General features: G+C 47.1%; 1 long non-coding RNA gene across 1 annotated transcript in view; it reads left to right on the top strand.

Annotated features, from left to right (window-relative positions):
• Positions 1 to 4,204: 4,204 nt before the first annotated feature.
• LOC132679538 (uncharacterized) overlaps positions 4,205 to 25,866 on the top strand; it is a 35,803-nt gene continuing 14,141 nt past the window's right edge. The window contains exons 1-3 of the long non-coding RNA XR_009610205.3: positions 4,205 to 4,600; positions 5,266 to 5,371; positions 25,583 to 25,724. This is a non-coding gene — a long non-coding RNA (uncharacterized LOC132679538). The remainder of the gene's footprint in view (positions 4,601 to 5,265; positions 5,372 to 25,582; positions 25,725 to 25,866) is intronic.

Here is a 25,866-nt window from a genome sequence, read left to right as displayed (position 1 = left end):
GGCTCAAACCCACAAACCATGAGATCATGCCCTGAGCCAAAATCAAGAGTCAGATGCTTAACCATATGAGTTGCCCAGGCGCCCGTGGGCAGGGCAGACATTAAAATATTTATTAATGGGTGTGGGACAGGCACTGGTCAGTCAAAACAGGTCACTGGATGCCTGCTGAATGCCAGCCCAGCTTCTGGGGCTTCTGTGCTCATCCTTTAAAGCTCACCTCAACAGTCACTACTCAACAAAATACTCAATAAACATTTCTCTTTTTACATCTCTAGTTCCTCTTTTGAGAGTGTAAAAGTAATGTTTGCTCATGGTAGAAAATGCAAGAAAGCATAAAAAGAAAACCAAAATCATCCACAATCCACCATCCAGAGACAACCACCATGAACACACACACACACACGCACACACACGCACACAAACACACACACACAGCACCTCTCTCCCCTCCTGCTCAGAAAGCTCACCTGTCTTCTTCTGCTCCTCTCTGGCATGTGCCTTCCTTGATAGGGAAGGTGTGCCATCTGCAGTCAAAGGAAGAAAATCCCAATGACCCCAAAGCCTCCCCAGGTCACCTTCTATTACCCAAGGGAGTAGGAAAGGAAATCCTAGTCCCACTTGAAGAGAAAGGGAAAGTGAGTAACCAGGATGGGATGTCACCTCCCAAGGACAGACCGAGTCAATCAGCAAACATTCCTGGAGTGCAAGGAATTTGGGGGATATAAAGATGTGTTACCCTAGTCTCTGCCCTTGAGGACTTCACTATATAATTAAAGAAATTAGACAGACTCCCTCAACCCCAACTACTGAGATTAAATGAACTAGTAACTATAAAGTGCTTAGAATAGTACCTGGAACATAGTAAGTGCTCTCTGTGTGTTTGCTGATAATCTTATTTTTATTACCCAAGACACTTGGCATGTATGTTCCAAGAGAGTGATAAAGATCAAAAGCGCTCTTTGTTTGGAGGAAGGAAAGATTGTTAGGGTTTAGGGGAGGCAGGGATGGGTTCCTGGAACCTGAGAGCAGACAAAGACCCTAGCCCTGAGCTTTGGAAATATCCCCAGAGCATGCAGGAACTTGGGATGGCCATCCACCCAGCTGGGCCCTGCACCCTGCAAAGGAGACTGCACACCCCACAATTAAACTCTTCTCTGCTTTAGGAGTGGTGGGACGAAGGGAGTGCCTGACTGGCTTAGTCGGTAAAACATGTGACTCTTGATCTCGGGGTCGTTGAGTTCAAACCCCACACTGGGTATAGAGATTACTAAAACAAAATAAAAATATTTTTTTAAGAGAAAAAAAATTTTTAATTAAAAAAAACAACAACAACAACAAAGGAGTGGTGGGATGAGGCAGGCCAGATGCACCCTGGGCAGGTTTAAGAAGGCACTCAAAGCACAGCTATTTATAGGGCAGCTGCTGACTGAGGCGACTCTGAATCTGTTCGCTGGGTGAAAGCTGTAGTCTACAGACTGCAGGGAAATCCCGAGGAGGCCTGAGGGAAGGACCTGGGAAAGGCCCCGTTGCACTGGAGAAGAGAGGGGGTTTTAGAGTCTGAGTAAGGAACAGAAAGGGAAGAAGGGGCTGGCAGCCAGTGCTGAGGAACAAGGATGCAGAGAGGGCCAGGATGTCTACTGGGCAGGGAAGTGTTGCTGGGGGACTGGTGTGTGAAATGCCCTCTTCCTGACCTCCACAAAACGTCCAGGAAAATCCACTCTTCCTCCAGGATTTAGAGGCTAGATTACAGGCTGTAACAAAGTGTCCACTGACCCCAAGACTGGCATGGGTGGGCACAGGGCCCCCCGGGGGTCTTACTGAGGCTCACAAAAGCTGCTCATGATGTTAACTTCAAGCCAACTTGGGCCCCCAGGGATAAACCTGAAAGGACACAGGACCAGCCTCACAGGAAGACCTGGGGGAGGGCAGGGGGGTAAGACCCAACACCAGAGGGGTGGGGGGCTGTGCAGCAGAAGGTGCACAGGCTGCTTCACACACAAGATGTTTGTGCAAAGGGCTTCAAAAGGAAACACAAAATCCCCTCCATGTATATACATATGATCTGTCTTGTCACTCCACCCACCCGGTGGTGGATCCCGACTTAGTGGTGTAGGAGGCCTTGGCCCCTTTGATCCATCCTTATCTACCCTAGAGCACTGTGAGGCCCAGAACTCCCCAGCTCAGCCCCCTCACCCAGCTGGGCTTGGCCTATAACTCATACACTCTGGCCTGGCTTCAGAGGGGCTGTGGTGGTGAAACTGCAGTCCCGGCTGGTACCAGCCACACTCTGCCTCTCCCCCAGGCCCTGGGGATTAGGGCATGGGGGGCAACTGCATTCCTGCAGACCACCTCACCTCCAATCCCCTGCGTTAGGACCTCTCAGACTTTGGTGGGCCGGGCCCAGGGGCTCTAACAGCATTTCAACTGGAGAAATGAGGAAGTGAGACTGTTTCTCCTCAGGAACCTCAGGCCTTCCTCTGAGACAAGCTCTTTCCAATGGCATCCGTGTGAGTCAACCCCCAGTGCCTGGAGCCAGGAAGCACCCTCCTTAGTGCGTGACAGACTTGCCTCAGCAGCTCCAGTTGAGAAAGAACCAGCCAGCAGCAGTGGAATGGGGTCGCCCACCCACCGCTTCTGCCCCTGAGAAGCCTCTGCTTTCACTGCTCCCTAACAAGGCAGGGTCTCTGCCCCGGATAAGGGCATCCATGCATCTACTACCTATTCAACCACAAGCTCTTTGAGGGCAGAGCTGGACCCTCAGTCCCTATCTCCCAGACTTTGACATAGGCCTGTGCAGAGAAAGGACATGGGCATTTCCAGGAAGCTTTTTTCTGCTCATGACTTCTTCCTTTTTTTTTTTTTTTTTTTTAATTGGGGGGGGGGGGTGAGTGAGCAAGAGGCAGAGACAGAGCCCAAAGTGGGGCTTGAGCTCACCCAAAGCAGGGCTCAAACTCCCAAACCATGACATCATGACCTGAGCTTAAGTCGGATGCTTAACCGACTGAACCACCCAGGTGCTCCCATGACATATCTCTTTCATTTGTCCTTGGTGGCACAAGAACCCAGAGCTGATCTGGGAATCAGAACTCCTAGGTCTAACCTGTTCTGCTCTCTGCATCAGCTGCCCCATGTGTGAACCCCACAGTGGCTGTGGTGGAGGAAGATGGGCTGGGCCCCTCGGCTGGCCAGCACACCCCACACCCGCTGGAGGCTCCCTCCACCACTGCTTTCAGAAGCCTGTGCAGACGTGGCCAACTCCACAGTCAAAGAGCTGTGTCCCTTGAAGTGCTTCCAGTTAACATTTCCTCTCCGGAGGAGATAAACAGCAGGCCTGGTGACATCAGTGTAGCCACCTAGGGCTTAAAGCAGGAGGACTGTTCAGGGGCTCCTCTAAATTCGGGCTTGTGCTTGGTGCTCCTCTATCAGCAACACTATCTCTCACCTTCACAACAGCCTCTAGGGGTGGGGGAGCAGATATTACTGTCGAGATTTTATCCACGAGAAGATGGAGACTGAGAAAACTTATTTGGCTTGCCCAAGATTTCATAGCTACCATGTGAGAGCCAGAATTAAACTCAAGCTTCTGGCTCTGTTCTGTGAGCTGCATACACTAGGCAAGAAAGGTCCCCCAACACGGGTCTCTTCTCTGGCTCCCCAGGACTCTGAAGGCAGGAGCGAGGGGACAGTTGCTCAATGTGAACCTCAAGGACGGGGATGTTCCCCCATATTCTACACCTCCCTACAATCCGCCATTTGTTCACTCATCAAATATTAAGTACTACCTCGAACCAAGCACAATAGCGCCCCCCCCCCATCCGCAGAGGATATGTTCCAAGACCCCCAGCGGATGCCTGAAACTGCGGGTAATACCGAACCCTATATAAACTATGGTTTTTCCTATACATACCTACCCATAACAAAGTTAAACTTACGAATTAGGTGCAGTAAGAAATCAGCAATAATAATACAAAGAACATGTGTAACAATATACCGTAATAAAAATTAGGCGGATGTTATGTCTCAAAATATCTTACTGTATTCTACTCACCCTTCCCGTTCCCGTGATCACGCAAGATAGTAAGGTGCTGGAGGGATGAGAGGAAGTGAGGTGATGACGTCACACTGTGACGTAGAATGAGGCTACCATTGACCTTCGGCAGATTCGTCAGGACGATCTTCTGCTGCCCGAGCGAAGCTGACAACAGGTAGCAGAAACCCGGGAAAGCGAAACCGAAGATGGGGGAAGGGTACCACTGCACTGTGCTAGGAGCCGGCCACAAAGATGTAATAACCTCTGGGCGGGAAGTGTGAAAAAGTTTCAGCCTAAAATGGAATCGGAGAATAGGAAATGCAGAATCTCACGCATGCGCCCTCAGAAGGATATGCCCGCTCTGAGCCTGATTATGCAAGACCGACGCTTCTCTCCTGACCAATGAACTTCCGCCAAGAATCCCTCCCCGTCCTCAAGCCAATGAACTTACAGCCTGGACTCTGGCGGAAGTCCCCACTTTGCGTTCCTTGCGAGTAAATACTCCAAAACGCTCGAGGGACTGGCTTGTGGCTTGCTGCGGTCCGCGTTTCCCGTGTTACTCAAACTCTGGTAATTCGAGAGTGCCTCAATTTACCTTTTCATTTAGATTGATGGAAAAGACAGATGGTAATCAGCTAATGACAAGAAAGCCTGAGCCATGGGGGCCAGGGTGGCATTCTCGGAAGAAGTACATTTCAGGGGAGACCTGAGCGTGAATAAGAGTTACCCAAGTCACAGCAGAAGGCACCTCATCATCCAGGGGGAAATCTTTAGCACGCTGTTGGATATAAGAGAGGTATAGACTGCATAGAAGACATTTGAAAATTATTAGCCTAGGAAAAGATGACATTAGCCTTCCCATGCCCAGTATCCACCAGTCTCCCAAAGAGGCAGACTCTAAGAGTAGCATGCAAACAATTTCTAAATAAGTGCCTTATTTGCAGTTCTAATCAGTTGGTCCCAGTAAGCGCTTTTCATATGGAAATTGGCTAACATTCTGCCTGGAGTTGGCCATCTCTCCCTTCTGCCCTTATCCCCACCTGGACTAGGTTTGCCTCTGTGTTACTCTACTCTGTCCCGCTCCCTCAGGCCAGTAGGAGATCCTCCCATCAAGAGCAGCCTTTCTCATCCCTGTGGCTCCCTCTAGCCAACATCCTGGTTCTCTCCTTCCTTTTCTGGGCCAAGCATGTTCCTACTACTCTCACATCCCTGTTCTCCTCTGGTCTGTATTGCAGGAAGACGGACTCCTGCAAGCTGTGTTCCCCACCCGTCGGCTGAGAACCAGTTTCCAGACAGGGCTGTCCAGTGAAATTGGGGAGCAGGAGAAAGAAAGAAACCAAGGTATTTGTCCCCCTTCTCTCTGCTCTGATTGGGGCTTCCAGCAGGAGCTTCACTTCCTTGGTATTTTCAGATCCTCTCAAGCAGCCCCTAACATGATTCTGGTTCCCACTAGGTAGTCCTTTATAACGCCAAGTCCCAAAAGGAAGCTATTGCTCCTGGCCAGTGGTATACCCGACCCCACCTTTGTCCTTCAGTCTCAAGGGCAGTAGCAGCTCCCAGTTAAGCCCCTCTGGCTTCCTGGCCACCCTCTGGCTTTTCTGCAATTCCAACAATCTGTAACTAGCTACCTGCATTGTGTTCTCTGTATTGCTTCTCAAACTTTTTGGTTTTAGGATTCCTTTATATTCTTAAATATCGTTGGTGATATTTATAATAAGATATATTTAGTCTACATCCCCATCCTTGCCACAGAGCTCCTAAAACCCTCGGAATTTCCTAAGTGATGAGAGTTATCAAGGTGTCTTTTGTTATGTTAATGAGATGGCTCCTCGAAAGCTCCTAGGAAGGGGGACTGGTTGCCAGGACAACCAAGGTTGTATTTAGAGGGCTGGAACTTTCAGTCCCACCCCTCTAACCTCCAGAGAGGGAATAGGGGCTGTATATTGAAATCAGTCACCAACAGCCAATGACTTGCATGCTTATGTGTAGAACCCTTTATAAAAACCCCAAAAACAGGGACGGTAGGGCTTCCACATTGGTGAACAGGTGGAGCCTGAGGACAGTGCCATGCTGAGACAGCCCTATGCAGCTCTAACGTCTAACTGCCAGTTACACTCTTTTATAATATACCAATAATCTAGTGAGTGAAATGTTTCTCCGACTTCTGTGAGCCACTCCAGCAAATAAATTGAATCCAAGGAGGGGATTGGAACAGGTGACAACCTAGGCTTGTGATTGGGATCTGAAGGGGTGAAGGGAGGTAGGGGCAGTCTTGTAAGGCTGAGCTTTTAACCTGTGGGATCTGATTTCCGTCTCCAGGTAGACAGTGTCAGAATTGAGTTGAACTGTAGGAGACCCAGCTGGTATCAGAGAATCGTTTGGTGGTTGGGGAAAACACACACACACACACTGGAATTGGGTGCAGGGTCTTATGTTAAAGACACTAAACAGCTGGATTCTATGTACTGCTATTGGTCATATTAGAAGTTAAAACAGGGGCACCTGGGTGACTCAGTCGCTTGAGTGTTGACTTCTGCTCCAGTCATGATTTCGCAGTTCTTGAGTTTAGGCCCCACATCGGGCTCGGTGCTGTCAGCACAGAGCCTGCTTCAGATCCTGTCCCCCTCTGTCCCCCTGTCTCTGTCCCTCCCCCGCTTGTGCTCTCTCAAAAATAAATAAAAAATAATTAAAAAATTAAATTAATTAAAAAATTAAATAATTAAAAAATAATTTAAAAAAAAAAGGTGGGAATGCAAGCTGGTGCAGCCACTCTGGAAAACAGTACGGAGGTTCCTCAAAAAACTAAAAATAGAACTACCCTACGACCCAGCAATTGCACTACTAGGCATTTATCCAAGGGATACAGGTGTGCTGTTTCGAAGGGACACATGCACCCCAATGTTTATAGCAGCACTATCAACAATAGCCAAAGTATGGAAAGAGCCCAAATGTCCATCGATGGATGAATGGATAAAGAAGATGTGGTATATACATATACAATGGAGTATTACTCGGCAATCAAAAAGAAGGAAATCTTGCCATTTGCAACTACGTGAGTGGAACTGGAGGGTATTATGCTAAGTGAAATTAGTCAGTCAGAGAAAGACAAACATCATATGACTTCACTCATATGAGGACTTTAAGTGACAAAACAGATGAACATAAGGGAAGGGAAGCAAAAATAATATAAAAACAGGGAGGGGGACAAAACATAAGACTCTTAAATATGGAGAACAAACAGAGGGTTACTGGAGGGGTTGTGGGAGGGGGAGGGGGTAAATGGGTAAGGGGCACTAAGGAATCTACTCCTGAAATCATTGTTGCACTATATGCTAACTAATTTGGATGTAAATTAAAAAAAAAAAATTAAAAGTATTTCCTTTAAGATCAGGAACAGGGCAAAATGCTCACTTCTATTCAGCCTACTACTGGAAATGCTAGCCAGAACCATTAAGCAAGAGAAAGAAATAAAACAAAATTAGAAAGGAAGACATAAAATTACCTCTGCACATGAAATGATGGTATATGTAGAAAACCCTAAAGAGTCCATTCAAAAAAATGTCAGAACTACTAAATGAATTAATTCATCAAGGTAGCAGGATACAAAGTCAACAAAAATGAGTTGTATTTCTATGTATAAACAATTAACAACCTGAAGGAAATAACAAAAGAACAATTCTATTTATAATACCATCAAAAAATAATAAAATACTTAGGAATGAACTTAGCCAAGGAGATGAGAGACTTGTAAAATAAAAACTACAAAACATTGTTAAAAGAAATTAAAGAAGATATCAATATATAGGAGCACATCTCATGTTTATATTCATGGATGGTTAAAATATTAAATGTCAACTATTAATATACCAAAGTGATCTGCAGATTTCAATGTAATCCCTATCATACTCACAATAGCCTTATGAGCAGGTACAGTTATTCCTATTTTAATGAGGAGGAAACTAGGCAGTGGAAGGCCAAATTAATAATTGGATGCCACATGGACAAATGCAAGATGTGAATCAGCAGTGTGACTAGAATCTCTGTTTTTATATTACATTCCCTCCTATTGAATAAACCATTGCTTGTAGAGAATTCTCCAGAGTCACAGGGTAAGAGAATTTGCAAAGCTGTATACATATTTTGCTTTTGTATTATTTTCTTATTCAGCTAGACTGTATATTTCACCCAATCTTTGCATCACATGAAGTTCCATGATGTTCAGTTCCGGAAATACTGCTCACAGTTTTCTGTTTCCTTGGTTATTTTATAATTTTGGATTTTTAATTATTTGTGGTAGGATTTTTAATCTAGTGAGACTTTCTCTAACTTTATCTATGGGAATCTTTTGCATTTACTTTTTGTCAGTTGCTCCTGGCTGCTGACAAACTTAGAATTCAAGAACCATTTAACATCATTTTACTAATGTGATCTTCCTTGCATGTTGTGAATGCCAAAATAAACAATTTTCCTTTTTCAGCTACTTTTGCTAGTCTAGGGTATTTTTCTCAACATTTTCATTGAAGCTATCTTCTAGGGTCCAGTATTAAACCCTAGTAATCTTAATTACTACAACTAGAAACGCCCCAAGTGTGACTATAGCTTGAGAGTTATCTTGCAATTTTTGGTTCAGATTTTATTTTTATTTTTTGGCCTCTGGGGATTTTTCTTATTCTTCTACGGGCACAGTGTTGCATTAACAAATGCTTGCTACATTTTCATAGCATTTAGAGGTGTTTTGTGTCAAGAATTTTCTCAGAGCATCTGTCTTGGCTTACCAATGGAAAAGCCTGTCCAGGTACTCTCTACTTTCTGCCAGTATAATAAACAAAGATCTTTGAGCTTTTAAGTTCCTAAAAGAAACCGTAACACTCTGAAAGGAGAAAGATGTAAAAGTCTATAAGATATAAAGATATAAAAAGATATAAAATTTTGAGAACAAGGAAAATTCTGCAGTGTGGCCACAATTTCATAAATCAATAAGGAGGTAATCAAAATACCTCAATGAAGTGAGAAAATGTTTGTGTCGCTTATATCAAAGATGGATTTTTATGACCAATAAAAGCGATTTCTTTTTTAAGTGTGAAACCGTTTGTAACCTCTGAAATCAATTGTTTTACTTTTGCTATGTAAAGAATTTCATTATAAAGTACTATAAAGTAAAAATTTCTCATAAAAAAACATTAAGAAAGTAAAACAAAAAAATAGTATAGACTCATTTAAATTAAAAATAAACCCATTCCACGTTAACGTAAATAACATTTTTATTTTTAAAAATTATAAAAACCGGCACCTGCTTGGCTCAGTTGGTTAATCCCCCGACTTCAGCTCAGGTCACGATCTCAGGGCTCATGGGTTCGAGCCCTGCTTCAGCCACTCTGCTGTCAGAGCCCCCTTCGGATCCTCTCTCTCTCACTCACTCTCTGTCTCTCTCTCTCTCTCTCTCTCTTTCTCTCTCTCTCTCTCAGTGTGTGTCTCTCTCTATTTGCCCTTTCCCTGCTCACACCTGCGCACGCACGTGCTGTCTCTCTCAAAAATAAACATTAAACTATAAAAACAAAAATATACTTGTGAACAGAGTGGCATTGTTTTACATGTCTGCAAATCTCTTCCTTGTCTGGATGAATAAAGGAATAGCTGGATTCTCATATCTGCTTCTGCATTCGATCTACCATGATATGTTGTTTGAACTGAAATGTGAGGAAATTCTGGCCTCACTCAGATTTGCCATTGAGAATGGGTATAGTATTTTCATAGTCTTTGCTGACACTTGTGGGTATTGTTCTTTGATACCATACCAAAACTCAACAAGTGGTATACTTCAAAGTAACTTGCAGTGTGGAACTTGAAAATACATTGTTGAAATTTTGTACTCTGTTACAATGATACATTAGTCTCTTGAATTTTGAATGGATCTTTGTCTCCGAGGTTTTGCAATCTCATGTATTGATCATTTAAAAAATACTGGTGTGGGGGGGAGGGGAGCCTGGATGGCTCAGTCAGTTAAGCCTCCAGCTTCAGCTCAGCTCATGATCTCGCAGTTCATGAGTTCAAGCCCTATGTTGGACTTTCTCCTGGCAGCACAGAGCCTGCTCGGGATCCTCTGTCCCCCTCTCTGCCCCTCTGCCGCTTACATTCTCTCTCTCTCTCTCTCTCAAAAAAGAAATAAACTTTTAAAAATATATATTGGTGGGGTGTCTGGCTGACTTAGTCGATAGAACATGTGACTCTTGATCTCAGGGTCATGAGTTCAAGCCCCACATTGGATGTGTAGCCTGCTTAAATATATATATACACATATATGTGTGTATATATATATATATATATATATATATGTATAGATAGATATAGATTCATTAAATCATAAAAATCTTCCAGGTGAGGGAGAGCCCATTTCATCTAATATCAAAGGCCACATTCATTAATATGAACACCAATCCCATCAAAAAAGTCTTTAAGTATTGGATAGCTGTCAAGCTCACAAAGGTGCTTTCCAAACCAGAGGTGGTTTGGAAACAAGGTTTCCAAAATTCTAATTTCTAAAATTTTTTTTTAACGTTTATTTATTTTTGAGACAGAGAGAGACAGAGCATGAATGGGGGAGGGTCAGAGAGAGAGAGGGAGACACAGAATCTGAAACAGGCTCCAGGCTCCGAGCTGTCAGCACAGAGCCCGACGCTGGGCCCGAACTCATGAACTGCGAGATCATGACCTGAGCCGAAGTTGGCCGCTTAACCGACTGAGCCACCCAGGCGCCCCTCCCCAGCCCCCCCGCCCCCCGCCAAATTCTAATTTCTACGTTAAAGCTGAAGTTTTATAATTGGCAACAAACAATTACTATCAGTTGTTTTCATTGTAGTCACAGTCTCACTTTGATCACTCAAAAATAACTGCAGAATATCCAAGTGTAATAAAAAAATTGTCATTCTCTAAAGTAAAAAAATATATATATATAGGATTCTATGAAGAAAGCAGTTAGTTCAGTTGACAAATCAAAAAACTCGCACATGCTTTTTCCTTAAAACAACCTTTATACTTCAATAGGCACTAGCAGTGTTTTATGCCCACTTCCTATATCAACACTCAGAACGATTAAAAAAAAAAAAAAAAAATCATGAGTTAAGTGGGGCACCTGCGTGGCTCAGTCAGTTAAGCATCTGTCGGTTTTGCCTCAGGTCATGATCTCACAGTTCATGAGATCGAATCCTGCATTGGGCTCTGGGCTGACAGGGCAGAGCCTGTTTGGGATTCTCTCTGTCTGTCTGTCTGTCTGTCTGTCTCTGTTCCTCCCCTGCACACACACTCTCTCTCTCAAAATAAAAATAAACATTTTTAAAAATCATAGGTTAAGGTTTAATAAAATTAATACCTTTTACAGCTTCATCAAAAACATTCTTAAGTGAAACCTTCCCCCCCCCCCCCCACCATGTGCCCAATGATGAAGAATACTGTAACTCCTACCATTTGGTGCTACTGCCTTGACTGATGGATGCTAAGTCCCCAGACTGACAGCATTCTGACATTTTTTAAATGCTTATTTATTTATTTTGAGGGTGGGGAGAAGCAGAGAGAGAGAGAGAGAGAGAGAGAGAGAGGGAATCCCAAGCAGGCTCCGTGCCGTCTAAACAGAACCTGATGACTCAGGGCTCGATCCTACAAACCATGAGATCATGACCTGAACTGAAATCAAGAGTGGGACGCTTAACCAACTGATCTGCCCAGGTGCCCTGCATTCTGACGTTTTGGAAACTTCTTTACAAAACTTTTTTCTTCACCGATGGGCTAGTATTTTCCATTTGCCCCTCCAGATTCACTCCGCACCCTGAGCCCCAAGAGGCTGACACATAGGGACCATGCGAATGGACTTTCCCTCTGGCTTCTGGGCAGATGCAGCCAGTGGGGAGCCCCAGCCAGAGATGGAAAGATGGGAAGGAGGAAACTGGGATATTTTTCCTCAGGCTCCCCCTCTCTCGGGTCACTGCGGGCTGCCCGCGTTCCTGTGAGGGAGCCCTTCCGTACAGCTGTCTCCCCACATTCTCTCCCTTTTCCCTTCGATCCACAGAGTGGTAATGGCTCCCAGCTCCTGCTATTCCAGGGGTACTGTGCCCTCTCTTGTTGCTTTCTCCTACCCCTGCCCACCTGTTATAAAGTCATTTATTCAACTCTCTTCAGTAATCTTTGTGCGTGGCCTCATTTTCCTGCAGAGACCCTGACACGCCATTAACACTCCCCAACGTGTGACACCTGACACTCCCCAACGTCATGGTCCAGGCTGTCACCATTGCTTCTCTAGCCAATCCTTGCCTTTCTGCTAATGGCTCTTTCCTTTCTCACCTACCTGCAGGGCCACCCGCTTTATAAATGTTCCACTCCTCCTTTGCTTACTCACCCCTCTCTTCAGACATTCCTCCTTCACCTTTCGTCTGGGCCATATATATGAGAAGAGGGATCGATGGATAGACAGAGAGATAGACAGAGACACCGACACAAATAATAGCACATGAAGCACCATCCTGCTTTTTAAATGGTCATTATGTACGATTCCTTTAAAACTAACATCATGATGGGGGCGCCTGGGTGGCTCAGTCGGTTAAGCGGCCAACTTCGGCTCAGGTCACGATCTCACACTCCGTGAGTTCGAGCCCCCGCGTCGGGCTCTGTGCTGACCGCTCAGAGCCTGGAGCCTGTTTCAGATTCTGTGTCTCCCTCTCTCTCTGACCCTCCCCCGTTCACGCTCTGTCTCTCTCTGTCTCAAAAATAAATAAACGTTAAAAAATAAATAAATAAAAAAATAAATAAAACTAACATCATGAATACCCACAAAGGAGTGACCCAGCTTCCATCTGAAGTTCCTTTTGTACCATCTTGCTCACAGCCCTCTCCATCCTCTACCTCAAGGCAACAAGGTGAAGATTTTTTTAATTTTTAACTTTTTAATTTTTTTTTTCAAGTTAAAAAAAATTTCTTTATTTTGAGAGAGACAGAGAGAACATGCAAGCAAGGGAGGGGCACAGAGAGAATGGGACAGAGGATCCCAAGCAGGCTCCCTGGTGACAGCAGAGAGGCCAGTGTGGGGCTTGAACTCACAATCCGTGAGATCATGACCTGAGCCCAAGTCTGACACTTATCTGACTGAGCCACCCAGGTGCCCATTTTTTATTTTTCAAATGTTTACTTATTTATTTGGATGGGGGCAGGGGGCAAGAGGGAGAGAGAATCCCAAACAGGCTCCACACTGTCAGCACAGAGCCCGACACAGGGCTTGATACCACAGACTGTGAGATCATGACCCGAGCCGAACTCAAAAGTCAGATGCTTAACCAACTGAGCCACCCAGACACCCCTAGGTTTTTTTGTTTTGTTTTTGTTTTATCTTACTTTTCAGAGTATCTTCAGTGCCTTTGTATGCATCCCTAAACAACTATTTTTTTTTAATGTTTATTCTTGAGAGATCGAGAGCACAAGCTGGAGAGGGGCAGAGAGAGACGGGGACACAAAATCAGACGTAGGCTCCAGGCTCCCAGCTGTCAGCACAGAGCCTGACTTGCGTCTTGAACTCACAGACTGTGAGATCATGACCTGAGCTGATACTGGATGCTTAACGGACTGAGCCACCTAGGCAACTTTTTTTACTAAACAACTATTTTTTAAGTTTAGTATGGTTTTGAAGTCAGTTACGTTTTTTCTTTTTTGCTAGTCTCCTGTCAGGACAAGCAGGCTATGCCAAACCATAATTTCCAGTCACAGCTCAGGACTGTCAGGGGCTCCTCCTTGGCACTTCTGAGCTACTTCTTACTTGTGAGGCTGTGACCTTAAACGTAGGACTGAAGTGGAAGGAGCATGGACGATACCACATCACTTCTGCCACATCCCATTGGTCAGGACTCCTATGGCCAAACCTAGCGGCAAGAGTGTCTGGGAAATGTAGTCTTGCTACGCGCCTAGGCAAAATGAAGCGGGACTTAGAGAACACGTTGTGTTGTCTCTGCCTCTCCAATGTAATTCATGCTCCCAATGAGGGTATTTACTCCTTAAAGATATGTGTCCTGTTCAGTATAACTTTATTCCTCTCCTAGAAAGCACTAAATGCATTTTAACTGACTATTCAATCGTGGACCCATGGAAAAGACCATTCTCTGTTACTTCACACTCCAGTGTCACTAAAACTTGGGCATCATCTTTCGTCTCTGTCGCCTCTGTAATTTTGTAATGTATTTCCTAGGCCCTAGGAAACAATTGCCTGTCTACTGACTTTAGACTTTATGTGAGGATACAAAGTTTGACCTGTAAACAGCAGACACTCTTCAGATAGAGCACAGAGATAAGGGGAAGTCTGAGAGGCAGAATAATAGGGCAGAAATAGTCCTGGACTAGCAGTCAAGTCTGAAGTGTTTAGGAAGCGGAGATGTATCACATTAGTCATAAACACAGGGCTTGAATTCAGGGTTTTATGAGCTGAGAGGATGAAAGTCTGAAAGATGAGGACTCACATTGTACGTTTATTGTAAGGATTAAATGAAATAGCACAAATAAAGTACTTAGCACAATACTTGTCAAACTGTAAAAATTAACAAGTGGTAGTTGATGTGGGAAACCAAGGCAGAAGGAAAAGGGAGATCAAATTAAATTTCCTTATAACCTGCAGCCCACTGACAACTACTTGAGGCAGACAGAGTATATTCCTTACTGTCTTAAAGCTTTGCTAGAGGGAAAAACAACCTTAGGTTGACAATAGCTAGGCCTCCAGGATCCTGGGAGTCCTCTTTGGAAAATGTCCCTTGCCTTTACCCCCGCCCCAATTCCCAAGTATATAATGAGTCACTCCTCACAATCCTGGGGCAGCTCTTTCTGCCCAAGGGTCCTGTTCCCATGCTTTAATAAAACCACCGTTCTTGGTCTCAGTTGAGCGTCCCACTCTTGATCTTAGCTCAGGTCATGATCTCATGGCTCGTGGGTTCAAGCCCTGTGTCAGGCTTTGCACTAACAGCACAGAGCTTGCTTGGGATTCTCTCCCTCTCTCTCTGCACCTCCCCTGCTCACTCTCTCCCTCTCTCTCAAATAAATAAACATTAGAAATAACCAAAAAACCTCAGTTCTCTGGACCTAAGGAGTGTGGGCATTGGAGGAGCAGGGCTCTTGTGCAAAGAGCACAGAAAGGGGTCTGCAGGTCTCCCCTTTCAGAAAGTAAGGCAGGCAATTAGGGCTGTCACCATCTCTCTACCCAAAACTCCCTCCTGCCTCCTGTGGCTCCCCTGGGTTAAAAAAAAATGCTTTAAAAAAATTTTTTTTTGATGTTTACTTATTTTTGAGAGAGAGCACAAGCGGGGGAGGGGCAGAGAGAGGGGGACAGAGGATCTGAGCTGGGCTCTGCACTAACAGCAGCAGCAAGCCTGATGTGGAGCTCAAACTCACAAAAGGCGGGATCATGACCTGAGCCCAAGTCAGACACTCAACCAACTGAGCCACCCCCCAAAAAAGTTTTAGAACTGCAGGGGGCTTTCCCTAACCTTGGGCCCCCCAGCCTTCTGTTCCAGGAAACTTCTTTTTTTTTTTTTTTAAGTAATCTCTACACCCAATATGAGGCTTAAACTCACAACCCCGAGATCAAGAGTCACATGCTCTACAAACTAGCCAGCCAGGTGCCCCATTTCCCAGGAAACTTCCAAACACGGTACCTGAGCATTACCCAGCACTAAATCACTGCAGCCTGGAGCATGAGACCAAACACTTGGCCTCATTCGTTCGGTCATTAATTATGATACACCAGGCACTAAGTGCTAGGGCACAGTTAGGTGAAGAAACTAGTCTCTGCCCTCCTTCCATTCAAGTTGGGAAGGCAACACAAAATAGGCAATTAATTTCAGGTTGTAATCAGTATCACAAAGAAAAACCAGGTCGTAATGGGGTCACTAGGGTGGTTGAGAGGGACTTGTTCATCCACGTCACCCTCTCCCGGGCTAAGATGCAGGGGCTGCCAGCTGGGATGGAGAGAGGTATAGATAGGGAAAGTGAGAACAAAAGAGAAGGAAGGGTACAAGGAAAAGAGACTGGCTCATGGAGGGGCAGGGCCCATCCCGGTTAGCTGAGCCCTTTTAGGAGCCAAAAGCTGCTGGTGGCCCAGGGCCCTGGCTTTCCTGGTGCTCACCTTGAGTTCATACCCTCTGCCTCCAGGCTTTTTCCAGGGGCCCTCCTGTCCCCAAGTGTGAGAAGGGAGATGATTCATTTTCAGAAGTACCAAATAAAAGCTGTGCTGTTCAGTTAACAGTAAGTCTACAACCTGCTGGAAGTATGTACAAACCACCCCCAACGGTGGAGTCCTAAACCTTTTTATACACTTTATACACTTAACTTTATACCTTAACTTAACGCTATACCTTTATACACTTAACTTCCTGGTTCTTCTCCTGATTCAAGGGCTATTTTCGTGGGCTTTGCAATGAACATGCGCCATAGAAGAAAGGGAGGAGGGACTGGAAGTCTCAGGGTCACCTCAGGGAATGTACATTTGTTCCAATCAGACTACTTGTTGCCTTACGTGGGCATAGGAGACTTCCAGGAAAGGCCGAAACCTCTGGAGCACTCAGCCAATGAGGAACCAGGGGAGGGACCTGCGTGCTAGGAGATAAATTACCTGCTGTGACTGCCCTGGATGTGCCTCTCCATCAGACACCTGCTCTTGCAGGAATATTGATTAAAGCCTGGCTTCGCTGTGCTCCGAGTCTCGGCGTTCCTCCTTTGATTGGGCTTGTTTCACATACCAAGGTTGTGAGTTTGTAACGGCCTGGGAGTGGCCCCAGGGGAGACCTCTGAAGGAGACAGCTGGACACCCCAAGTGTGACCGCCAAACATCTTGGTGCCCCAAGATGACCTGGTTGGAATCATTGGTTTCTGATGGAAGGGTGGAAGCAGAACAGCTTTTCTCTGAAAATCAAGTGGCCCCTGGAGGCAGCTGTCATTTTGATGGGGCTGTGTATGCAAGACTCTCCTGGGGCTGCCTGTCTAGGAGCTCAGGAAACATGAGCCCCAGGGAGCGGGGAGTCACCACTTCGTGACAGCCACAGCAGCCCAGCCTGGAACTAAGAGCAGACACCAGGAGGACTGACTCAGGACTGCTCTGGAGACAGGGGCAGCAGCCAGGAGAAACTCAGGCCTCAGCCTTCCCAGGTGCCCCACAGCTCGCTCCCAGAAGGCCACTGACCCATCTCTACCCTGCAATACCCCAGTCCACCGTGTAGGCCCCCTTGTCCATGAAGGACAACCCTCCTGGGTTTCCATCCAGGAGATCAAGAATTCTCTCCTGGATGGGAATCATGTGCTCACTCGTAAACACTTCTATGTGGCAACAGATACCAAAAAAGGAAAGAAAACAATCCTTCTTTTAAGGAGATCACAATCTCCTAGAGCAGATTAGTAACTAAGCATGAGGAGTGCCGGGCATATGTGCGCGTGTAAATGTAAGAGTGTGTGTGTGTGTGTGCGCGTGTGTGTATGTGTGTGTGTCACATATGACACTGCAAGCCCATGAGAGGCCACCTCACCCAGCCTGGGCCTTTTGGAGGGATGAATGGAACCTGCTGGGCTGAGTGCAAGAGTCCTTCAAGGGTGCAAAGAAGTAGGGGATCAACGTGTCCACCGAGTGAAAATGGGGAATGCATGGATGCCTCCTCAATATACTTACGCTAAATAAACATCAGCCATAACTCGCTTCCCGATTTTATTTGAACCAGGGCTTCTGCAGACCCACCACGTCTGCAGACAATACACCATTAGCCATGCTTGCAAGTGGCAAAACAGTCCTGTCCCCTTTTGTTATCAAATTTTTGGTGGGGGAGTCATGAGAGAGAAGTATGAGAAGTTTCAAATGCAACAAAAGCTCTCCAGGATGAAAGTAGGGTGACAATTGTCCCAATTTTAGCCCCAAATGTTCTGCATCCTGGGAAATCCTTGGTCCCAGGGAATCCAGGACAATGGGTCACCCTAAAAGAGAGTGCAAAAGGGACAGGAAACCAGGGACCTGGCTAGCTGGTCAGTTAACCACCTTGGGGAAGGGAGGGTTGGCTGCAGGTGATGGAGAGGGTGTGTCTATATGTGATGGAGGAAACACTTCTCCTTTGGTAGCATTAACCCCACCTCTCTCCCCCACCCTCGTTGTCACCCCATTCTGAATGCTCCTGGGCAGACTCCAGACAGCAGCCCCCCAACAGTGCTTCCTGACCTCTCAATAACCCCTTGGGGGCGCACAATGGGCTTGCATCCCTCTTAGACAGAAACAACATGCCTGGCATTGTCCCTGGTCTTATAGCAAGCCCCAGTGGAGTTGGGCTTTGGCAATGTCTCCAAGCAGCTATCTTTAACCCGTTCCTGCCCAGTACACATGGACCCCCCTTGCTCACATTCTGTGCCCCTGCTACAGCCTTGAACCCTGACTGATGGCCCATGGGGGGAGGGGGATGATGTCCAGGCAGCTTGAGCTACGGACACTATGACTCTTCGAGTCTTCTCCTCTGAAAGGAGACATCTGACCTCCCCCCCACCCCAGCCAAGGCAGGGTCAGGAGGAGCAGCAATGTTGTTCCACTGATGCCACGCGTCTACCAGACCCCACGTCTACCCGAAAGCCACCAGTCACGCTCAATGCCGCCTCTGTTGCGAGGTTGCTCGTGAAAAGCCCCTGTGTTGTGGCTCCTGGCTCCAGTGAGGTCTTCGATACAAGGTCTCCATTCATGCCACGCTGGCCCTCCTCGGCTGCACAGGCAGCCCCTGCTCCCTGAGGAAAGCTGCCTGGGGTACAGGGTGGATCTTCCCCTCAGCTTCCACAAAGGCCAAGCACATACTGCCTGTATTCCCTCCCTCCACCCAGCACCGCCTTCCATCTGCCTTCTGGGAAACCCTGACACAGGTGCAGAGAAGCAGGGCAGGAATGGACACCACAGTGGGTCCTGGAGAGCCTGTACCTCTCCGTTAACACTCATCCAAGCTCCTGGCTGCCACAAAACGTCAATGAGAGGACACACACAACGAAACATACAAAGGAAGCATACAAACTGTCTGAAAGGGATCTACCTCTAGAGACTGAATGGACAGTCCGCTCTGGGGAATGGGGCAACTTTATTGGTTGGAGAGCTGGTTGACTGGCTTTTTGAAGCTTATGGAGCATGGTGAGTCCTGTAGTATTCTGTAGGGCATTCACACTCCAAGCAATGGAAGAGAGCAGTGGTTCTCAAACATGAGCATGCACCAGAATCATCTGGAAGGCTTGGTACAGCACAGATGGCTGGACTACCCACCACAGACAGTGGTTCATCAGGCCTGGGGTGGAGCCTGGGAATTTGCATTCTTACCAAGTTCCCGGGAGATGCGGATGCTGTGGTCAGAGGACCTCTCTGTAAGAACCATCATAATAGGGATACCTGGTGGTTCAGTTGGTTGAGAGTCCAACACTTGGTCTCAGCTCAGGTCTTATCTCATGGTTCTGAGTTCAAGTCCTGCATTGAGCTCCATGCTGGGCATAGACTCTACTTAAAAAAAAATAAAAAGTAAGAACCATCACAATAGGGTCTCCCCTGTTAAAAAAAAAAAAGAGAGAGAGAGAGAGAGAGACAATAGGCCCAAAATAGAGTCACTTGTGCTAAGGCCGATGTCACCTAACCAAACTGCTGTTTCAGCCTTTCCCAGGAATGTAATTTTAACCAGTCAGTCTGGAATTTCCTGGTCAACACCAGTGACGAAATCTCCCTGACAGACTCCCAGCATGCTCCAAAGGAAGGTGACCTTGCCTGAAACAATCTACTCCTTGCTGGAATCACTACCTTGCCCTGATTCTTTCTGCCTATAAGTTTTCCCTTTTGTACAGCTTCTTGGAGCTCCTTTCCACTTGCTGGATGGGATGCTGCCGATTCATGAATCATTGAATAAAGCCAGTAAGATCTTTACACGTATTCACTTGAATTTTGTTTTTTAACACCCCTGACCTCAAGATTATAAATCATTTGAGTTCCCAAAGGCAGTTCCAAAGCAAAAAGTACCCACAAATGCAGTGCAGACTAAATACATCCAAACTGAGGGGATTTGGGGGAAAAAGAGGTAGACATGTATTGAGCACTTATTACAATGTTCTCATCATCTCACATGATCATCATAAAGTCCTATAAGGTGGGTAATCATTTCCCAACTTCACAGATGAGGGAAGAGAAAGGCTCAAGGTCCATCCTTTCCCCAAGGATAAGTAAGGGTGTCAGGCTACTCAGCGCTCTGAGGCCAGGCCTGCCTGAATGAGGGGAGGTGGGGTTTGTCAGAGGAGCTTCCTAGAGGAAAAGGAACTCAAGCTGGATGGTGAATGTGATGGGCAGTGAAGAGGGGAGGAGAGTTGGTGAAATGCCATGTTGAAATGGGGGACAGGAGGAGGGGAAGGGAGGTGCCCTCCATATTGGATGGGATAAGAGTCAAGGAGGTAAGAACAGACTGTTTGGGGAGAGGGGTGGGATAAATGGCAGGAGAGGGTGGCCCTGTTGAGGAGCAGTGAGAGGTGAGTTGTAGAGACTGGGAAGAGGGGACCCTGGGCTGCTGTCAGACCTTGAGTGCCACACCAAGACCACTGAGCCTGATACAGTGGTCAGCAGGTGCTCCTGAGTGTTCTAACATTGGCAATGGCATTGATGTGGGAAACAAAAGCAGAATTTAAAAAATAAAATTCCCTTATAACTTACAGCCCATTGACAAGTCTTTGAGACAGGCAGAGTGACATTCCTCTAGGAGCTCAGTTGCCCCCATGACGACACTTTGCTAAGGGGCAAAAGGCAATCTAACAGTATCCTGACCCCCAGAATCCTGTAAGTCTGCTTTAACATATAAAAACTCCTTTGGAAACTTCCTTTATCTCTACCCCCCAAGATATATGTTGGTAATCATCCTCAAAGCTTAAGCCTCACTGATATCCATCTGAAGGGTCTCATGACTGAGCTTTTACTAAACAGCAATAAATGACCTTTTCCTAACAGCAGCTAGCCCCTCAGGGCCCTGGAAACCTTGTTGCCAAAATTCCTTAGAGACTTAATGGGATCCCTAACCTCCTCTCAACCTGAAGGTATATAATCAGTCACTCTTCACAACCCCAGTGCAGCTCTTTCTGCCTGTGGGTCCTGGTGCTGTGCTTTAATAAAACCACCCTTTTGCACCAAAGAGGTCAAGAATTCTTCCTTGCCCATCGGCTCCGAACCTCAACACTCCAAACCACATCAGCATGACTAGGCTAGGGCATGAGGAAAGCTGGGGAGCTAGGCGCATGCCAGCAGGGAGCAAGGAGAGAGCCTGCAGTCAGCCTACCAAGTTGTAGTTCAGGGCAGTCAGTGAACAAGGTTATTCCCTAATATTGCCATCTGATAAGTGGAACAGTCCATGTAGGACTGTGCAACCCAATGTGGGTTTTTGTTTTTTTGTTTTTTGGTTTTTTTAGATTTTATTTTTAAGTCATCTCTACCCCAACATGGGGGTCGAACTTACAACCCCGAGATCAAAAGTCACATGCTCCACCAACTAAGCCAGCCAGACGCCCCCTGTGCAATCCAATGTTACCATTCCCACGCCACCCCCTCAAGATTTTCTATAGGTTGTTATCTTCTGTTTTTTCTCACCTTCTGATGGGTCACAGTGACCCCCAAAGAACGCAGCATTCTGCAGGGAAAGAAAAGGAAATTAGTGGTAAATAAATGGGCACAGTGCGGCCAGCAGACATTTCCCCAGACTGCCAAGGGCCTCAGGACCGTGAGTCGTCCCTGTCTGTGTTTCAAAGGTGTCTTAAAATGAGAATTCTGTGGGCTCTTTCCCAGTCTCTTTCTTCACTCCTCATGACGTCCTGGAAGCTTATTCCCTTTTGGTCAGCCTCCAAAGGCGAAGGAGAAACAAAAGAACCCTGAGCCGAATGAGGCTCCTTTCAAAGGCCCTCCCTCAGAAAGTGAGGACATTCTCATTGCCCTGGAGTGGGTGAGGTGCCTGGGTCTCCCCAACCCGCCATCACAGCAGTTACCCTCCCGCTGGCGGGGGGGGGGGGGGGGGGGGCAGGCAAGCAGGGGAGCCTGTGGGCTGCCCCCCGCCGTGTCCCTTCACCAGGCCCACCCACTACCTGGGTTCACAGAGGTATCTTCTTACAGGAGCACAAGAGCAGGAGGCTTAGCAGGGAGATTCCTAATTTCATTTGTCCTCAGATCCAATCTTTTAGCGAGTGGGCAGCAGGCCAGGCCAGGCCCATAGAAGAAAGCCACCATTCCCATCGTGGTGCTGGTGGAGCCGAGCCAGAGGGTGGGGGAGACGCTGTTTGCAAGAGGCACTTTGGAAATTCCTCACATTTTTTGGCTTTTGTCTCTGGGCATTGAGATGGAGATCCACGTTTGACTCTACCCAGAGCTCTGGGACTCTCCTTTGCATTCAAAAGGAAGCTCCTAGCTGAGAGCAGAAAGAATTTGGTGGCTGTTTTCTCATCTCAATGACCAATTGAGTCATTTGGGGGTAGGGGGTACAGCAGAGAGACCGGTTTTCTTTTGCTGCTTCTTTACTACATTTCCTTCTCTTTCACCTCTGGCCCCAGCGCCAGGCCCAAGTCCTAAGTGATGTAAGTGTGACACCTTTTCAGAGAAGAGCTGCCCTCTTGTGCTCTCAGGGCTCCATGGGAACATCAAAGGCACCTGCACGCCACCGGAAGATCTGACTGGGAGCCAGGACGCCTGGGTACCGAGGACTCTGCAAGACCCCAAGCAAACCATTGCAGACTTGAACACCTGGTTCCTGCCCCCTCCCGACGTGGACAGGAGTTTGGTCCTATCCTCCCATTTCCCATCCCAGTAGTGGTCAGGGAGGGTTGGATGTAAGACCAGCGTTAATGAGGGACAGGGATGCCAGAGCAAGGCTCCATGAAAACAATGGCCAGAATCCCCCGTAGGCCTGTAATTTCAGAGTTCCATATTCCTCTCTGTCCAGCAAGGCTCCTGCAGTTGTTGTGAAGGAAGATCCCTGAATTACCAGTTTGGGAGCCTGTTCGTTCTCCCGCTGAACTGGCACCCCTCTCCCATCAGATGCCACTTTGCAAATCAACTGATTCGCAAGCAGCAGGGTGGGAGGAAGAGAGGAAGCAGGGAGCCTCCATGCTGTGACTAAGGTCACTCTGTGCTCCTGAATGCCATCAATTAGCTTTTCCTCCGTTCGTTCTCTTCCTGAGTCTGTCAAAATCACCTACTCTTGGAAGGACTCAAGTCACTGTATCTCCTTTATGACCGAAATTAAGTCTTCATCAAGAATAACTGGCCCAAAGGAGGGGAGACCCTACAGATAAAATGAAGCAGAAGCTTCTGTGACAGTTTCCCAGTGGTTTCTCAGAGACACTCGTCCCTACTGTCAAGTTTTGTCCCCACCAGCCCAACCGCACTGACTTGATCTCCCTCCAGAAAGTTAAAAGAAAACTGATGTAGGGGCAGCAGCCATTGATGAAGAGTGCGCCAGGCCACCATAACTCACTGCAGGACCTCAGGGAGTCACTTAACCTCTGAGCTTCAGGCCTCTCTGAAAAATGAATGGGTTGGCAAGATCTCCAATGTCCCTGGCAGACGTGACAGCCTAAAGCTTGAGTGTGAGCTCCACATCCTACCCAGGGAGCAACTCATCCATTTCCCCTTGCTGCTGTTGAGGTGCTGGCCCTGCCCCAAGGAACTGGCTGTGGCTGGAACCCACACCCTTCGTGGTCTCAACACCCCTCTGGGTGCCTGTGCAGTGAGAACCACAGGCAGACAACAGCCACCCTTCTGGGTATCATGGGCGCTCCAGCCCAGACTGGTCATTTCTCCAGATGCTCGGAGTCTTCCAGGGCTTTCGGGGGGGGGGGGGGGGGGGGGGACGGGACTTCTGAATGGTGGGTCACAGACTAAGCAGACTCTTGGAACTCATCTGGATTCTTGCAACTTCTCCAAAAGCGTGTCTACTCCTACTTTTTTTTTTTCCTTTCCAACTTCAAGAAACACATTTTCTTGTGAAAAGGGATTACACTGCATTGGTAGCCACAGCACTGCACCCTCTCCTCTCCCGAAGATGAGCCGAGCAACTGCTCTGCCATGACATCCTGGGCATCCACAAAGATGGCCCTTTTTTCCCCTTTGCGCTGGATGCCTCCACCTTCTGTGTGAAGGGATGAGGCAGCCTTCACTTGCACCAGACTAGGTCCGCTTCAGCCACAAGCTCTCTTCAGATCTCTGCTTGTGTCAGTGCATGTGGGTGTGCCCGAGTGAGTGTTGTGTCTCTCACTCTCTGTGTATCTCTCAGGGTTTGGATCTCTCTATGTCTCTTAGCGTTGCAGGATTTCCTACCTCAATACCTGGCGTTCGTTTTCTCGCCACTTGGAGGAACAAAGAGGTGGACATAAAATGAGCAGCAGGCAAAAGTTTAGTAGAGCATAAGATGACAAAGTAAGAATAGGATGAAAGTTCTCTTTAAAGAGAGGGGGCAGGGGTGCCTGGGTGGCTCAGTCATTTGAGCGTCTGACTTCAGCTCAGGTCATAATCTCCCAGTCTGTGGGTTCGAGCCTCACATCGGACTCTGTGCGGATAGCTCAGAGCCTGGAGCCTGCTTGGGATTCTGTGTCTCCCTCTCTCTCTGCCCCTGCCCCACTCATGCTCTGTCTCTCTCCCTCTCTCAAAAATAAATAACAACATTAAATAAATAAATACATACAGAAATAAAGAAAGAAAAAGAAAAAGAAAGAAAGAAAGAAAGGGGGCATTCGAGGTGAATACCCATGGACTGTAGGCAAGGGTCTTTGTCTTATAGGGTTCTGGTCAGCACCCCCCTTTTTCTCCCTCATTCCTTCTGAGGCTCTACCCTTATTGGTTGGATAACTCTAGGTGCTGGGTTGTCCATCCCTGATTGGCTCGACTCAGTTGTGTGAGGAATCAGACTATGGTCATGCTGTCCCTTGTATAACATAAGTTTTATGGTTTATTTATTTTTAGTTAGGTATTTTGATTGTCAAGCTCCTGAGGGGAACCTGAAGGGAGGAGGTGGTGTCTGTTACATTCTTAAGAGGAACCTTACCCCCAAGGGGTTCTCTGTGGTCCCTGCTCCCAGTATTGCTCCAAAATACGTGTTTTTCCCACCCATGGACCTCAGGTCCCAACTTTTCCCTGCCTATTTTATCGTATCTTTGTCTATCATATTAGCGTTCTGTCTTTCACTCTGTCCGTGTGTGTGTGTGTGTGTGTCCCTGGCATCTCTGCACACGTCTCCTCTGGGTCAATGTGCAGGCGATCCCGTGGAGGCATCCTATTTTCCCCTTCCACTCAGTGCCCAACTTCTCAAGTGTTTTCTACAGGTAACCAGTTGTGGGCCCCCCAAAACCAGCCTCTGTTTGACACCTGTGTCCCCGCAGAGGCCAGAGTCAGCACAACCAACCTCCCTCCGAAAACACAAGGATAAGGTCCAAAGTACTGATGCGCGACGCACATTTTACACGGATGACGGGGAGAGATGGTATCCGCCATTCAGTCAAGCTTCCTTGAGACGTTTTTTTTTCTCTCTCCAGAATTCCTCTGAAAACATCACTTCATCACGTGGTTTACATCGGACGGAGGAGCAGGCCCCGAAGACCTGCCGCAAGGACAGCCCCCTTGTTGTGCGGCACCCTGTGAGCCGGGGCATGTGGGCCACAGCTGATTGGACCAAGGGTGAGCACCTGACCCGAGCGCTGCCCCTCTATTGGTCAGCCAGCCTCCTAGAGGTAACCAGGCCGAGGGGCTCGCGAAACCTGAGCCTATACTTTGGGAATTCGGGTCCATGTAGAGAGAGCGGGAGTGAGGGCGTTGCCAG

The sequence above is a fragment of the Panthera onca genome, chromosome A2 (genome assembly GCF_046562875.1).
Source record: "Panthera onca isolate mPanOnc1 chromosome A2, mPanOnc1 haplotype 2, whole genome shotgun sequence".
NCBI classification, from domain to species: Eukaryota; Metazoa; Chordata; class Mammalia; order Carnivora; family Felidae; genus Panthera; species Panthera onca.
This window is presented reverse-complemented; position numbering and strand designations above follow the sequence as displayed.